Source organism: Littorina saxatilis, linkage group LG9 (genome assembly GCF_037325665.1).
Source record: "Littorina saxatilis isolate snail1 linkage group LG9, US_GU_Lsax_2.0, whole genome shotgun sequence".
In the NCBI taxonomy this organism is placed as follows: domain Eukaryota; kingdom Metazoa; phylum Mollusca; class Gastropoda; order Littorinimorpha; family Littorinidae; genus Littorina; species Littorina saxatilis.
Window position 1 is genome coordinate 52,789,506 of NC_090253.1, and position 16,704 is coordinate 52,806,209.

At 41.9% G+C, this 16,704-nt stretch overlaps 1 long non-coding RNA gene across 1 annotated transcript in view; it reads right to left on the minus strand.

Moving 5' to 3' along the window:
• Positions 1-16,704, minus strand: part of LOC138976510 (uncharacterized) — a 445,777-nt gene that overhangs the window by 24,693 nt on the left and 404,380 nt on the right. The window lies entirely within an intron of this gene.

Consider the following 16,704-nt stretch of genomic DNA (forward strand, 5'->3'; position numbering starts at 1 on the left):
GTTCTTCAGTACTGGTGACAGAAAGGGGGAAAAGTGGTCAAAATTCAAATCTCTAGTTTTGTTTTTGAAATATTGCTTTTCATAAAGCAGAAATACTGTAGTATCTGTTGTACATAAGAAAAAATCACTGGTTCACATGGTTCCTACATAATCTAACTTTTAAAGCTGGTTCTTGTGTGTCTGTGTGTATGTTTGTATGATGACGATAGGACCCGAAACGGCTGCACGGACTGAGACAGGAATTGCAGAGAATGTTCTTTGCCACTCGAGTCGTGTCATAAGGTACTTTTGGAATAGCAAATTTGAAAGGATTCTTCAAAAAACGGCGGAAAACATTATATACCCTGTGAGCTATCGAGGATCCTCCCCGTCTGGGCTGTCGAAACATGGTCTTGTTAAAAGACGTTTTCAAATGCGGTTAACGGGGAAATACACTCGAAGCACATTTAGCGAAGTTATGTTGCCAAATCATCAAAGATCAACATTTCACTACACGGATCGATGCACACAGTCGAAATAGATGTGACTTTCACACGACCGAAGACTACTTACTAGCAGACTAGCAGACGACAAGATCTAAATATTTAGATCAGTGTAAGAGCAATCCGTTGAAGAACAGTTACTCCGCTTATTCGTCTTCAGTTAAGCTTATTTCTCCTGCCATAAGTTTCCTTGCAGATCTGCAGTCGCGTAGTGAAATGAACTAGTGTCATCGGAAGATTCTTCTCAGTCAATGATCAAAGCACAGTAAGTTCTATGCTGACAAAAGTCACTTTCGGACAACACGACGATTGACCTAATTTATGAGCCCAAAGGTAACAATATCGACAAGAATGTACGCATTTGACATTAAATGAAACATTCATAGACAGTTTCCAACTCACCAGATCTGCCAAAGAGCCGTCATTCGTGAAAAAAACGATGATTTTAATCAGACAGGTATCGGAAACAAGCCTTGGTCACCTGCGTTATTCCTTCCAAGGCGACGTGACGGCGCCACATTTGTTTGTTTAATTATGGCTGTTTATCGCGAAACAACACAGTTGAAATTTGTGTGTAAAATACCACAAATTTGTGGTGAATCAGTTCGTCATCTGCGTTTTGATTGTAATTAAGTCAGATTGGAGTTACTTTGAATCGAAGGCGAGGGTAACCTGCGTTATTTGTGGGACATCGTGAACAAATTTGATTGCAATATTTTATACAGAAAGTAAATTTCAATGATTCTGGCTCAGACTTGTAGATCTGTTATGCAGTGTGTTGGTAGTGTATCTGCTTTTCTGCTATGAAGCTCATTTGGAGTGATACGCTGATCGAAGTGGGGTACCCTATGTGGGACATCAGCCGTATGCAGATTACGCCTCAGAACACTCTCGCATTTCACAAAGACAACAATAATTTGCAACATTTCAAGAACTGCATCAGTTTTATTAGATACTATTTCAACAACAACAGCACAAACACGACTATTATCAACAACACAGAACGGGAGGTAAGTCTTCAAAGACGCACCAAGTGTGCGTTCCCGTTTTTGGACGCCATTTTTGCTGGCATTTTCACAGTAAATCTTAATATTTCCATATCTATTGAATGATTTTGGTATTTTCTTTGATTGTGCCGATTCTCCTATCTCTCTGGCATGTACTGGGTGCTTTGTAACCAGTTTCTCCCCTAGACTGTATTGAAAAATGCGTCCGTATGAGCTGACCCCCACTTGTGACCAGTAGCAAAGAACAACTCAAAAACAGCATCCCTGTTGTCTGGTGGTTCTGTTATCCCGTATGCGTGTGCGCGTGTGAGTATATATATATATATATATATATATATATATGTGTGTGTGTGTGTGTGTGTGTGTGTGTGTGTGTGTGTGTGTGTGTGTGACAGAGATGTGTGTGTGTGTGTGTGTGAGTTGGTATGTGTGTGAGTGTGTGTGTGTGTGTGTGTGTGTGTGAGTTGGTGTGTGTGTGTGTGTGTGTGTGTGTGTGTGTGTGTGTGTGTGTGTGTGTGTGTGTGAGAGAGAGAGTATGCACAAACAAACATTGAGCATTTATCTTCTTTTTATTGCGTAAAAAATCCCAAAACATGACACACAACAACAACAAGTCGCGAAAGGCGAAATTACTACATTTAGTCAAGATGTGAAACTCACAGTATGAAAGTGAACGCACTGCATTTTTTTCACAATGACCGTAGTCCGCCGCTCGTGCAAAACGCAGTAAAACTGACGAGACTGTTTAGTAGTTTACTCTGAACACACACACGCACAGACACACACAGACACACAGACACACAGACACACACACATACACACACACACACACCACGACCCTCGTCTCGATTCCCCCCACTATGTTAAAACATTTAGTCAAAACTTGACTAAATGTAAAAACCACACACACGTGATCAAAACGAGACACAAGTTGTTTACTTCTTTTTACATTTAGTCAAGTTTTGACTAAATGTTTTAACGTAGAGGGGGGAATCGAGACGAGGGTCGTGGTGTATGTGTGTGTGTGTGTGTGTGTGTGTGTGTGTGTGTGTGTCTGTCTGTGTGTGTCTGTCTGTGTGTGTCTGTGTGTGTGTGTAGAGCGATTAAGACTAAACTACTGGACCGATCTTTATGAAATTTGACATGAGAGTTTCTGGGTATGAAACCCCCATACGTTTTTTTCATTTTTTTGATAAATGTCTTTGATGACGTCATATCCGGCTTTTCGTGAAAGTTGAGGCGGCACTGTCACGCTCTCATTTTTCAACCAAATCGGTTGAAATTTTGGTCAAGTAATCTTCGACGAAGCCCGGACTTCGGTATTGCATTTCAGCTTGGTGGCTAAAAAATTAATTAATGACTTTGGTCATTAAAAATCTGATTTTTTTTATATAAAACGATCCTAATTTACGTTCATGTTATTCTCCATCATTTTCTGATTCCAAAAACATATAAATATGTTATATTTGGATTAAAAACAAGCTCTAAAAATTAAAAATATAAAAAATATTTTCAAAATTAAATTGTCGAAATCAATTTAAAAACATTTTCATCTTATTCCTTGTCAATTGCTGATTCAAAAAACATATAGATATGATATGTTTGGATTAAAAACACGCTCAGAAAGTTAAAACGAAGAGAGGTACAGAAAAGCGTGCTATCCTTCTCAGCGCAACTACTAAACCGCTCTTCTTGTCAATTTCACTGCCTTTGCCATGAGCATGAGCGGTGGACTGACGATGCTACGTACGAGTATACGGTCTTGCTGAAAAATTGCATTGCGTTCAGTTTCATTCTGTGAGTTCGACAGCTACTTAACTAAATGTTGTATTTTCGCCTTACGCGACTTTTTTTTGTTTTTTGGTATGGTGTTTTCCACCTTCATACACGTTCATGTGTCTCCCCTCTCCCCCCTTTCCCCGTCGCGATATAACCTTCGTGGTTGAAAACGACGTTAAACACCAAATAAAGAAACGTGCATGACATCGCACATGTCCACACAATCGCAACCTACGCACAAACTCCACCACACGGTGACCATGTCGTGCTACCATATGGTCACACACTTTGTCTCTAGACCACCACAGGTGTTCCACGTCTGGGTCGTCGTCTAGGTCTTGCCACTGCGTCAACATGAGCCCATACTCATATTACTGTGTGCGATCGTGCTATTCACAAACATTTCGGTTCGAGCCATCTGGTCTCGCGATTGTCTGTGTCGACGTCCCCAGTCGTCCGTAAAGGTCACAAGAAATTCAGTTGATCCCATGATCAACACGGGCCGAAACATTGACAATATCAAAGAAACAGGAAGTTGTACACCTGTTGGTACAGGTAAACAAAATAATAGTGTTGATGTGTCCTGTTAAATTGTCTTTTCGGCGTTTGTACATAAATGGGAGATAACAACTATCGCAATATCAAGGAAGAAGATTGTTGTGAAAGTAATGCAATAATGAATAAGAGCTCAATAATGAATAAGACCTATTGGCTTAACAGAAAGGAAGAAGGCTACTCTACCTTTATGGAAGTGATGCAATAATACTGGTATTGGTGACAGAAATATGTTTTCCACCAAGAAACCGATCGATCAACCAAGGAACCAAAAGACAGAGCGAGCGATAGACGTTGCAACAGGTAGGAATGGTATTGTTTTTGGTCTGAATGAGCGTCATACAGTGGCATGTCACAGTGTAGAAGGGAAAGTAGTAAAAGTAGTTATAAATAGAAATGAATGAAATCAAAGTGTATGATGCAAATAACTTTATTTAAAATTATCACTGAGTCACAAAATAATAAAGCAAGAAAGAATACAGTGTTAGTGAAACTGTTGTAAATGGCAAAATGCTGTTGCCATGAATACACATTTGAATGCTAGTAATGTAGCACCAATATATGACCCATTGTCACACTAAAACGAAGCTCTGGCTGACTTTGTTGAGGATGTGGCCAGGTTTCCTGGGAGGGCAGTAGTCAATGTAAAAGACTATTTCTTTGAAAAAACATATACCATCTAAAGAATGGAAGTAGACTTGATCCGACAACATTTGTGTTGGCCATTGTACCAATCATGAAGTACACGATTTTTTGCAGTCACTGTCTTTTCCCCAGTAAATTTTCGAGTCAGGCGGACCTTTGACCCAGTACATTTCCCGGTAACAGCCATGCAATTCCAGGAAGCGCTGTTGTGTTGAGGCCTTGTTAAGGTTAATTTTTTTCCAAAAAATACTTGTTGAAGTTACTATTATTATTATTATTATCATATTATGTTGAAGTAACACGCCGTACAAGCCGTTACGCTGAATGCGTGGAGGTGTCGGGGGCGGGGGGGGGGGGGGTGGAGAGAGAGTTGACTCTGATATCTATGAGGCCCTGTAAGCGTTACAGACGGTTTCGGTTTCGGTTTCGAAGGAAGGGAGACAAACCACAGCACGTCTTCCACAGGTTGATTTCTTCCCTTCTAGTGCAGGAATAAAAAATATTCATACGCAAAATTTGTTAGCAGATGTTCAGATTTTAAGTACAACAATGTTAAAACAGATGAATTTTTTCACATAAAAAATACACATGTTATTGTTTGTTTGAAAGACCCTGGTAAAAATAGACAACAAACTTTCAAGTTTGAAAAGAAAGTACTTTTTGTGTTGTCCGTTTGTGATAAAGTTCACCTGTGCTCTACAATGTCTCCCAAACTGACGACTATATTTTGTACTCATTTACATTGTACAGTGAAGGGTTCGACAGTGGTAGTCTATGAACTCATACACATGTTTTTGTTAGAATTCAAATTCTTGTGACACACTTCTTCTTGTTCATTTCCTGTGCCTGTGATTTGTTTGAGCACATTGTGAGGTATTTGACCACAGACTACAAACGGAAACAAAGAACGAAAAACAAAAATAAAAACATGCACCAGCAATCACAGTCTAGTGCCCTCCAAAGAACACTCGCTGGGGAAAATCAAATGACAAAACTTCGAAAGCACTCACGAGAAACGCGCAAATTCGCAATCACTCCAAGTTCTCATAAAAAACGCTGGCGCTGGACCCGAGTACTCTTCAGACTGGCTCGCTCCCCCAGTATAAAAGTTTTTGTCTTGTGCACGTGGATTTAAAAAAAATGTTTTTATTTATTTTACACAATTAAAAAAATTATTAGAGTAAAATAAAACATTAAAACGTTCATAATAAACAATAGTAAACAAGAATTAAAAAAAAAAAAAAAAATAGACCGCCCATTACGGGGATCGAACCCGGATCACTTTGGCCATAGACGAATCGCTTTCCACCCGCATCACTTGGATTAAAAAAAAAAAAAAATGATTTATTTATTTTACACAATTAAAAAAATTATTAGAGTAAAATAAAACATTAAAACGTTCATAATAAACAATAGTAAACAAGAATTAAAAAAAAAAAAAAAAAAGACCGCCCATGCCGGGAATCGAACCCGGATCACTTTGGCCATAGACGGACGTGCTACGACAACTTTACTAGACTTGTGCGCCTTGAATCACTGTGTGTATCTGTCGCTCTCTGTCTTTCAGTCTCACCGAGACCACACACTGCATTGTCGTGTCTTTGCCGAGACCAACGGCGACTTCCTGTACATACGTCACAGAAATCCCCCATGAACAAACATTTCTCCACCTGCAAGCTACTTACCCGACGCCTAAAGACGAGCCGCTCTGGCGGCCCGTCAATAAGTCTTTGGTCACAGGAAAACAACTGTTATACTGTTATATGAAGTCTTATATCGCGCGCGTATCTCCAGACTCGGACTCAAGGCGCAGGGATCTATTTATGCTGTGTGAGATGGAATTTCTTTAAACAATACATCACGCATTCACATCGACCAGCAGATCGCAGCCATTTCGGCGCATATCCTACTTTTCACGGCCTATTATTCCAAGTCACACGGGTATTTTGGTGGACATTTTTTTTTATCGATGCCTGTACAATTTTGCCAGGAAAGACCCTTTTGTCAATCGTGGGATCTTTAACGTGCACACCCCAATGTAGTGTACACGAAGGGACCTCGGTTTTTCGTCTCATCCGAAAGACTAGCACTTGAAACCACCACCTAGGTTAGGAAAGGGGGGGAGAAAATTGCTAACGCCCTGACCCAGGGTCGAACTCGCAACCTCTCGCTTCCGAGCGCAAGTGCGTTAATTACCACTCGGCCACCCAGTCCAACTGTTGGTCGACACATCCATCTCCCCCTCCGCTGGTGCTTGGCCCGGTCGAAAGAACTCAGGCATGCGTGACGCCGGCACGGTAGACTGAATCAACTTCACCACATACTGCCAGCAGCTCACACGGTCCAATGTTTCAGTAATCGTGTTTTCACGTCGCTGCTGCGTCAACCAATCTCCAAACAATCGACCACTGTCGCGTTGACTGGGCGGTTCATATCCTCCTGCATTCTGCGTTTGGGGTGCATCAACAGTTCGGGGCTTAAGTGTTTTCTCATAATCTCCACAAGGTCCAGACCTACTTCCACATCTACCCCCGTTTTCTCCAACCATTGTGTGTTCACCACCGCATCACACGCATCGTATTTCAAATCATTGGCCATTTTGATAAGGTTTCTGACGTCTGGTCATTTCATGATCACCAGCTCTGCTTTATACCACCTCTCTTCGCTCCGCGACGTTCCTCCCCAGGGTTTGCATGTGTAGTGGAGGAGTGGAAGGGTAGTAGATACACGAAGCCCAAGTCCAAGCGTCTTGTTTCAACTTTTTATTCAAGAAAACAATGCAAGGAAACGTAGAGGCCGAAGGCGAAACCCGTAGACAGCAAAGCAAGTGTAGTGTCGTGTTCAGCTGCTAGGAGCGAATGCATGCTTATGCGTGAGTGTGAAATGAAAGTTTTACGCCCTCACGGCAAAGCCATTAGGGGCATGTTACACGGGAAAACCCGGCTTTGTATGAAAATAAAAAATAAAAATGCGGGGGAGGGGGGGGGGGGATGTAGACAGCTGGCTGCCGGCTGCTAGAGGAGACCTGAAATGGGCTTGGGACCTGGTTGGGTCGTCTTGGGTCAGTGCTGAAATGGTTACTTTTTTGGCTGTTGGCCGAACGGACACCCGGGCTTCATATTTTTGCATGCATGTATTCGTGTTTCCAAGGCCTGAGGCTTTCGCTGTGACCCTGGGATCTTTATCGTGCGCATGCGTGCACACGGGGGTGTTCGGACACCGAGGAGAGTCTGCACAAAGTTGACTCTGGGACACACATCCCGCGCCGAACTTGGGGGTTGAACCCACGCGGATAGTAACAACCGGTTTTAAAGCCAGCGCCTCTACCGACTGGGCAAACTCCCCCCCCCCCCAATTTGTTGGGGTCAAGAAGTTCCATGGAGGGCGGGGGGTATGGAGTAACACATAGTGTTTTGCTCAGAACATTCCCACCCATGCAGAGCCGCGCTATGGGTACGCATTACCGTGAAGCTGGCAGTCAGTGCTACCAAATGTCGTCTGTGTCTACCACTCGGTGGTGACTTAATGTGGGTCTATGTAAGCAGATGCCAGCGCAAGCAATCTGATGCAGAGTCAGGAGGCGGTTTGGTACAAGAGAACCTTAGAGGCCACAGCCTCGGCCGTCTAAGGGATCTGTGTGTCTGGAGGCACATTTGGTTTCTGAGGTTCAAGCGGAGCTGTTGCCTCTGCTCCCAAGTTCCCGTGTCTGGAGGCGTTTTTGGTATGGTAGCAAACCTGTAGGTTGGGGCCTCTACCTTTCAGGATGCCAGGACTACAAAATGTGTGTCTTGGGACACATTTAGCTTAGGATTCCAGAAGTGGATCTGTGCTGTGCTGGGTCTGCTGCAAGCACACTAGAACCAGCTCGCAACAGTTGAGGTGAACAAATTGGTGACCAAGACCATCATCGGTTTCTCTCCGAGTGATGGGTGTGGGCGGAGAAAGTCTCCCAGACTGAGAGCATTCTCCCTTCTGTAGCGGATGAGACTAGACATCTCTTCCTTGAGAGTGTCACAACCTTCAAACACGTGTGTGAGGTGTCCAGTCTTGCCACACTGACAGACTACCTTGTCCCAGTAGATGCGGCTGCTGACCGTGCGCAAGCGACGCAACAGGCTCATGGGTCTCGGGGGGAGTGGGAGGTGGTGCCCTTTCCTATTGTAGGGGAGGTGTATCCATCCTCTCTCTTCACATGTTTGTGACAGTGTCTGCTCTCTTTCCTCTCTTTTTAGCTTGGCTAGCAGCAGTTTGGCTTCCTGGCAGGAGAGCCGAATGTCTGTCACTGGCATGGTTGACATAGCCGCTGCTTTTGCTGCTCTGTCCGCCATTTCATTTCCCCGGATTCCTGTGTGGGATGGCAGCCACATGAGGGAAAAGTCTGTTCCTTTTGTCATAATTTGGTGGGCTAAGAAATGAATTTCAGTTTGCATCTCTCCTCTGTTCTTGGTGCCATGTGCAAGTGCTTGCAACGAGGATTTTGAGTCCGTAAGGATGACCACCCCCAGGGGTGGGGTTGGCAGATCGTTTATCAGTGTGCAGGCCATGTAGATAGCAAATAACTCTGCAGAGAAGATGCTGATCCCCTCGTTTAGCTTGTACTTTCGTGTTATATCAAGTCCAGGAATCGACAAGGCACACCCAGCCTCCCCTGACTGCAGGATCGAACCATCTGTGAAGACCTGTAGGTGGCTTTTAAATCGTTGATCGATCTTTTCTTTTGCAACTGTGGCTAGCAGCAATGGGTCTTCTGCCTTTTTGAGGCCGTCTCCATAGTCTATGATCAGATTTGGGGCTTCAAGCAGCCATGGAGGGTAAGGAAGAGTACCACCTGTGACCAGCTTTTCCTTGGACAGGCCACTCTGTTCCCATATGCCCTTCACATGGTTGTATATTGGGAGCACTGTTTGGTATGTATGAGTCTTGGACTCAAGAGCTTTGTATTGCATGTGGTCGGTATCTCCCATGTCTGGGGTAAATACTTCCACTGCCGTGTTTGGGACACAGTGTATTCTGACAGCCAGCTGTGCACATCTGAGGTGGCATTCCTCTTTCAGTGGCAGCCATCCCACTTCCTGGTAAAGTAGGGTGGAGACTGCCGATCTGGGGACCCCCAGCGCCACTTTGAGAGCGGCTCTTTCTACTCTTTCAAGCTTTACCCACTGACTGTCAGGAGCTGCAAAGAAAGCCTCTTGGCCATAGCTGAGGCGCGACCGAACAAGGGCACGGACAAGATGGATCAATGGTTTTCCGGCTGCCCACGACTCTCTGCTCAGAACCTTTATCAGGTTTAGAGAGCGTTGAGCTTTTCTCACAAGTGAGTCTATGTGTGGGCCCCAACTGAGAGAGCTTGTGAATGTCACTCCCAAGAACTTGGTTTTATCTGCTGGCACCAGCTGCACCCCATTTATGGTGATGGAACATGTCCTTTTGACAAGCTGCACTCCTGTGAAAGCCATGAACACGGTTTTTTCGGTAGATAGCTCAAAGCCATTCGTCTGCATGTAGTCAGCGATTTGGTCGACTTTTTCTTGGTACCGGCTTATACTTATAGCCCCGGCGCGGACTGCACAGAAAGCACCGTCCGCCGAGAATAAAAATCGCCTGAATACGGCCAGAAACACGGAATCTGTGTTTCTTACACTTGCTTTACCCTACGTTATTTAAACAAATACATAACCAATCATAACAAACAATACATCAAATTAAAGCTACGACCTTTAGCTTTCCATTGCAATAGATCACATTTCATAAAAACTTATATTTATTTAGTAGGATGCAAAAACAATGGTCCTAGTGAAGGCACTGAACCAACTTCAGTGCGGAAAATTACAAAACTCTCTAAACTGGAATAATGGACAAACTCATAAATCATACAGATAAAAAGAAGAACCCTAGACAAACATCATGATATGCGTTACTTGGGGGAAAATTATACATTGACTTAGTACGAAGCGGTAAAGTCCGAAAGTAAATGGAATCGGCTAAATTCCTGCGCGAGTACCTGTCTGCATAAATTAGCAATCTTTGCAGAGGAACCAAGCATCACTCATTACAACCAAATCCTTATAAACAAACTAAAATCATATGAAACATAGGTACGGGATATGTAATAGTGATACAAAAATGACAAAACAATGATTGAAAAGACAAAGATGAGTTTGTGAGAATCAATTTCTCTCGACGATACATGAAAACCGGTCAAGGTCAGAGTGACGCTTTGGTCAGTTCGAAGCATTATCGTAAATAACACAATAATATGCAGCCATCCAGCCTAATCAGTGACTTCTATGCAAACCTAAATATAATTAGGACCGTATCAAAGATAAAAGGGACTTTGAAAGATAGAAGTTAGGTAGATATATAAAGAAAGGTATCTTATTAGAATTTGCGCCGGCAAGGTGCGCGCGCATCATCGTATCGTCTGCTATGGGATGGGTTATCCCGTTTGTACTGTACACAAGGCTGTTTCGCTATGCGATGATTAGAGTGTTTAGGGTAGCGAAGTGCACTTTGCTACACATGTTTCAAGACGTCGGTGGCTGTCGTCAGCCTCTGTCATTGTTCTCGTCAATTGATTGTCTTTTGCAGGTCCACCCCTCCCCATAGCGTTATTTTAGGCGTGTTGACCCCACGCGGCGGCCGTCAGCTTGGACCATTGTTCCTCCCCTCCCCACCGGTTCCCCTGGATCAATACTGGTTCTCTGACGTCACCCAACCTGCCTAGACCTGCCCCGATCAATAGCTCCCTATCACATGACCCGTCCCACGTGGTCTATCACATGACCCCTGCACGTGACCCCCCACGTGATCTGCCACACCCCCATATGACATCATCCGACACACACCCTTATGACGTCATCCGCCACATCCCCCTCCCACGTGACCTACCACACCCCCATGACGTCACCCACCGGAAGTGACGTCACCACACCCTCCTTCCCACGTGACCTACCACGCCCCTATGACGTCACCCACCGGAAGTGACGTCACCCCACCAGAGCCCATCCAACCTGCCACGCCCTCCCCCTCTGACGTCACCCACCGGAAGTGACGTAATTTTTTTAATAACGAAAGGCAGAGTAACTACTATTGTGGTCCTTGGGCGACTGACTAGATGATTTTCCTCCCGAACCTAGAACTGTGTTTTTGTGTGTGTGTGCATTTTTTACACTTAAAAAAAATATCAGTTAACAATGGGAATACTCAATTTTTCCAACTACAAGGAAAGATACATTTTGTTTTACTTTCAGGGGACACAGCTCGCACGATTTCCGGCCCATGAAAGCCACAAGCATGCGCCTGTGCAAAAAAAACCAAAAAACCACTTTAATCAACCACAAAAAAGTAACCGACTTACCGACCCTAATTGTTTTGGGTCCTAAGGTCGGAAACAAACATTTTATGTTTTGGCCTAACTGGTTTGAAGTACAATCCCGTTGTGACAATGAAGCATAGTCTACGAACTCTTCTCTTCCTTGTGTCCGAACACATTTGTTGCGAAACCGTTCTTATCCCGCGACAAAAAAAAACCCCACGTGAAACTGATGTAGGCGTGCGGTATTAATTGCTGCGAATTCACAGTTGCTGGCTGTATGTGAGGTAGAGAGCAACTTCTGTGAACCATGACATTACAGTGACAACGACTGCATGTGCTGAGAGTATTGTACTTCACAGTGTACCAAGGAATAACAAGGGTGCGTACATAAGCATAAATTATAGTTTTATTAGATTAAGTCAAGTTTTAACTAAATGTTTTTAACATAGACTGGGAATCGAGACGAGGGTGGTGGTGTATGTGTGCGTGTTTGTGTAGAGCGTTGTTTCTGGACTTTAAGAAAGCCTTTGACCTAGTAGATCACTCACTTCTACTAAAGAAATTAAAGTGTTATTTAAAAGACGACTCCGCCTGTGCCTTTTTTGAATCGTATCTTTCAAAACGGAAATAGTATGTATCCATTAACTGTAAAACTTCGTCAAACGAGTTTGTTCGGAGTGGTGTCCCTCAAGGGTCTGTATTAGGACCTATCTTGTTCTGTATTTATATAAATGATTTACCCCTTCATGTGTGCGATGAAAAAGTTAGATGTGAGTTCTTTGCGGATGACTCTTCTGTCCACACCAGTCAAAAATCTTTGGAATCCGTCAACTCTTCTCTTCAAACAAGTGTGGATGAAATCACTAAGTGGTGCGTTTCTAATGCAATGATCATTCATCCGATTAAAACAAAGAGTATGGTGATAACCACGAGACAAATACACCAATGAAGTCCCTTACAATTACAACTGTCAGTTGGTTCAACTCAAGTGCAGCAAGTTAGGGAACATAGATTATTGGGTGTTACCATTGATCAAGAATTGAAATGGCAAACTCATTTGAGTAATATCTGCAAAATAGTATCAAAGAATTTGTACCTGTTATCAAAATTAAGGCATTGCGCAGATTCTGAAGCACTCAAAATGTTCTATTACGCCCACATAATGCCTCATATAAACTTCGCTTCAACACTTTGGGATAACTGCAGTGATGTTCATTTAAAAAGACTCAATTCCCTGCATCGCCGAGCTGCAAAACTTATTCTGTATGATTTGAATAGGTCCACGGATGATAAACTAAAGCTCCTGAATTTCCTCCCCTTGAAAGATCAGTTGACGTTAAACAAGGCTGTGTTCATGTATAACATTCTAAATGACGACTGTCCTAAATATTTGCAATCACATTTCAAACATGCCATAACAAGGTATGGGTCCCAAAAAATCATCCCTCCTATACCTCGCATAGACCTCTACAAATCGAGCTTAGCCTTCTCAGGAGCATTTCTCTGGAACTCCTTCCCCCAACAGATAAGAAATGCAACTTCAGTGAAAATGTTTAAAAGACAGTCACGTTCACACATCTTTCGTGAATGAAATGTCTTGTTAGATGTATTTTGCTAAACATGTTGTACTAGTGTTAACGGCGAATCTGAACAACTTCATTCTCAAATGAAAGATATAACTATGTCAATGTAATTCTGTAATTTTTGAGTTTTCCTCATGTAATTCCTTAAATGCACATTGTGTTGCATTCATACAATGTATTTCTGTATTTTATATGATTCAATCTATATTTTGTACGTGCGTCCGTCTTTACGTGTTGTATAAAGGACAGGTTGGAAGAATAGGCTTTGCCTAAAACCTTTATCCTTTTGTAATAAAGTTCTGAGTCTGAGTCTAGTCTGAGTCTGAGTCTGACAGACCTGTTTACCCTTACGATTTTGGCGTAATTTATTAAGATTTTCTGAAAAAAATACGCCATTCCGCTATCCGTGTCAAGACTACGATTTAAAAAAAAAATGTAAAAAAAAAAAAAAAAAAAAAATTTTTTTTATTTTTTATTTTATTATTATTATTTTTTTAATCTATTCACATGTTTGGCATTGTTTTTTTCAATGGCAAAATGGGGTGAAAAAGCACAGGACTGACCAGAGATCATGTCTGTCTGATGAGACGCTGGAGAGCCTTATTCTAGTGGTGAAGTCTCGCCCTCACTCATTCGGCAAGCGCAAGTACAGTAGAGAAGCGCTTGACACTGAAAAAGGCCTACTACGAGCAAAAGAAAAAGAATCAGTGATGCATGTGCTTTTGATGTGATCTTCTTTGAAATTATGATGACTACAAAAACTGACTGATGTGTGAATGATGGATATACATATGTGCATGATTGCGTTTCGCAGACACAGTTGTCATGTGCGTTGTAATTGGCGACGAATGCTGGATGATTACTATTTAATTTTTTGTGCCAGGATTACTATTTTTGGGGCTGAGCATTACTCCAAAACACTTATGGGGGTAAACAGGTCTGGTCTGAGTCTCTCTCTCTCTCTCTTTCTCTCTCTCTCCCCCCCCCCCCCCTGTATCTGATTGTCCTTTGTGTGTGTGTGTGTGTGTGAGTGTGTGTGTGTGTGTGTGTGTGTGTGTGTGTGTGTGTGTGTGTGTGTGTGTGTGTGTGTGTGTTGTGTGTGAGAGTTTTCCGTACCATTGTTGCTATAGTTCTTGTTGTCGTTGTTCTTGTTTTTATTTGTTTAATTATCATGCATTTACAATAATTTTATCGTCCGCCACATTACTCGTTTGTTTCTAAGAGCACATTTATAAGTGAATCTTGTTGTGCTCCTTTATTATAACAATCAATTACGGCTTTGTATTAATGCAACTGAATAAAAAAACCTGTTTAAACCAAATTGACGAGCCTGTTTAGCGCGGTAGTGGTTGCGCTGTGCTGCATAGCACGCTTTTCTGTACCTCTCTTCGTTTTAACTTTCTGAGCGTGTTTTTAATCCAAACATATCATACCTATATGTTTTTGGAATCAGGAACCGACAAGAAATAAGATGTTTTTAAATCAATTTCGGAAATTTTATTTTAATCATAATTTTTATATTTTTAATTTTCAGAGCTTGTTTTTAATCCGAATATAACATATTTATATGTTTTTGGAATCAGAAAATGATGAAGAATAAGATGAAAATTGTGGATCGTTTTATAAAAAAATAATTTTAATTACAACTTTCAGATTTTCAATGACCAAAGTCATTAATTAATTTTTAAGCCTCCAAGCTGAAATGCAATACCAAAGTCCGGCCTTCGTCGAAGATTGCTTGGCCAACATTTCAATCAATTTGATTGAAAAATGAGGGTGTGACAGTGCCGCCTCAACTTTTACAAAAAGCCGGATATGACGTCATCAAAGACATTTATCAAAAATATGAAAAAAACCGTCCGGGGATATCATACCCAGGAACTCTCATGTCAAATTTCATAAAGATCGGTCCAGTAGTTTACTCTGAATCGCTCTACACACACACACACACACACACACACACACACACACACACACACACACATACACCACGACCCTCGTCTCGATTCCCCCTCTATGTTAAAATATTTAGTCAAATTTTGACTAAATGTAACAACTAACAAGAATAGTAAAGGACTGGAACGTGTTTTGTTTTTGTTTTGTTTTTCTTTTTCTTTTTTCAAACAATTTTATTCAAATAACAATGTCGCATACAATAAATTAAATACAACTTATACAGTACAACACGCTTAGCTTAAAAACGTGTTTTTATTTTTGTTCCTCGAACACACACAAAAATGCTTTTCAGCTGTAACTGCCTATTAAAAATACTTTCGAACGGTTAAAACGAATTTGATTCTTTATATATATATATACTAACGCACATCTTTTCAATCAAGATAATGTGGTTCAATTTATACATAGTTGACTTTTTCACCATTACAAAATTCATACGGGCCAAATAAAACATCACTAACTTTCAAAACAATCTTAATTTCTAAAGTGCGAAAAATAAATTCTTCAATGAACTTCCAAAATCTGTATACAGCCGGGCATTCAAAAAAAGAAGTGTTCAATGGAATCTATTACACCACAACAATAGTTACATTTATGAGTTTCTGTTACTTTCATTTTACACGGGAGAATGTTGGTCGGATAAATGTTGTGAATAATTTTCCAGTGTAAAACTCTTAAAGGCACAGTAAGCCTCCCGTAAACCATCACAGATACTGTTACACACAGTAAACACACCCTTTCATTTAAACACTCACCGCTTGAGAACATCCTAGGTGCCCTCCGTAAAGAGCGAGCAATTTTCAAAGAATTTATTTTTGCGTGGTTTATCTTACCCCTGAGCCTTCGTGAACCCGTGTGATCCAGTTTCCGTTTTTCACAATGCTGTCGTCAGTTTGTAATTCACCGTGAGCGTATCTGCAATAGCACGTTATTAAGTACCTCTGACTATGCAAGAAACAAACGGCTGTGGTTCACAAGAACTCTAGGGATGGCTTTTGACTGTTCTGAGGAACTGGCGATAGGCATAAACCGTCGTCTGCTACGAGAACCACGACCTTGCGTGACCCTGCTTCCGGGCTTTTCTTTTTTCAAACTTTCAAAACTTCGAATTGTACTGATCTTGTCTTGATGAAAAAAGGATTCCTTTATGATTTAAGAATGTTTCTGTAACAAGCTGTCAATTTATTATTTAGATTGTAAAAGTTAGGTCTAGCGCCAAAACGCACCACGGTCCGATTGTGTAAGGAGACAATCGGCAAAATAAATTCTTTGAAAATTTCTCGCTCTTTACGTAGGGCACCTAGGTTGTTCCCGTTCGGTGAGCGTTCAAATGGAAGGGTGTTTGTACCGTGTGTAAAAGCGTGACACTATCTGTGATGAAT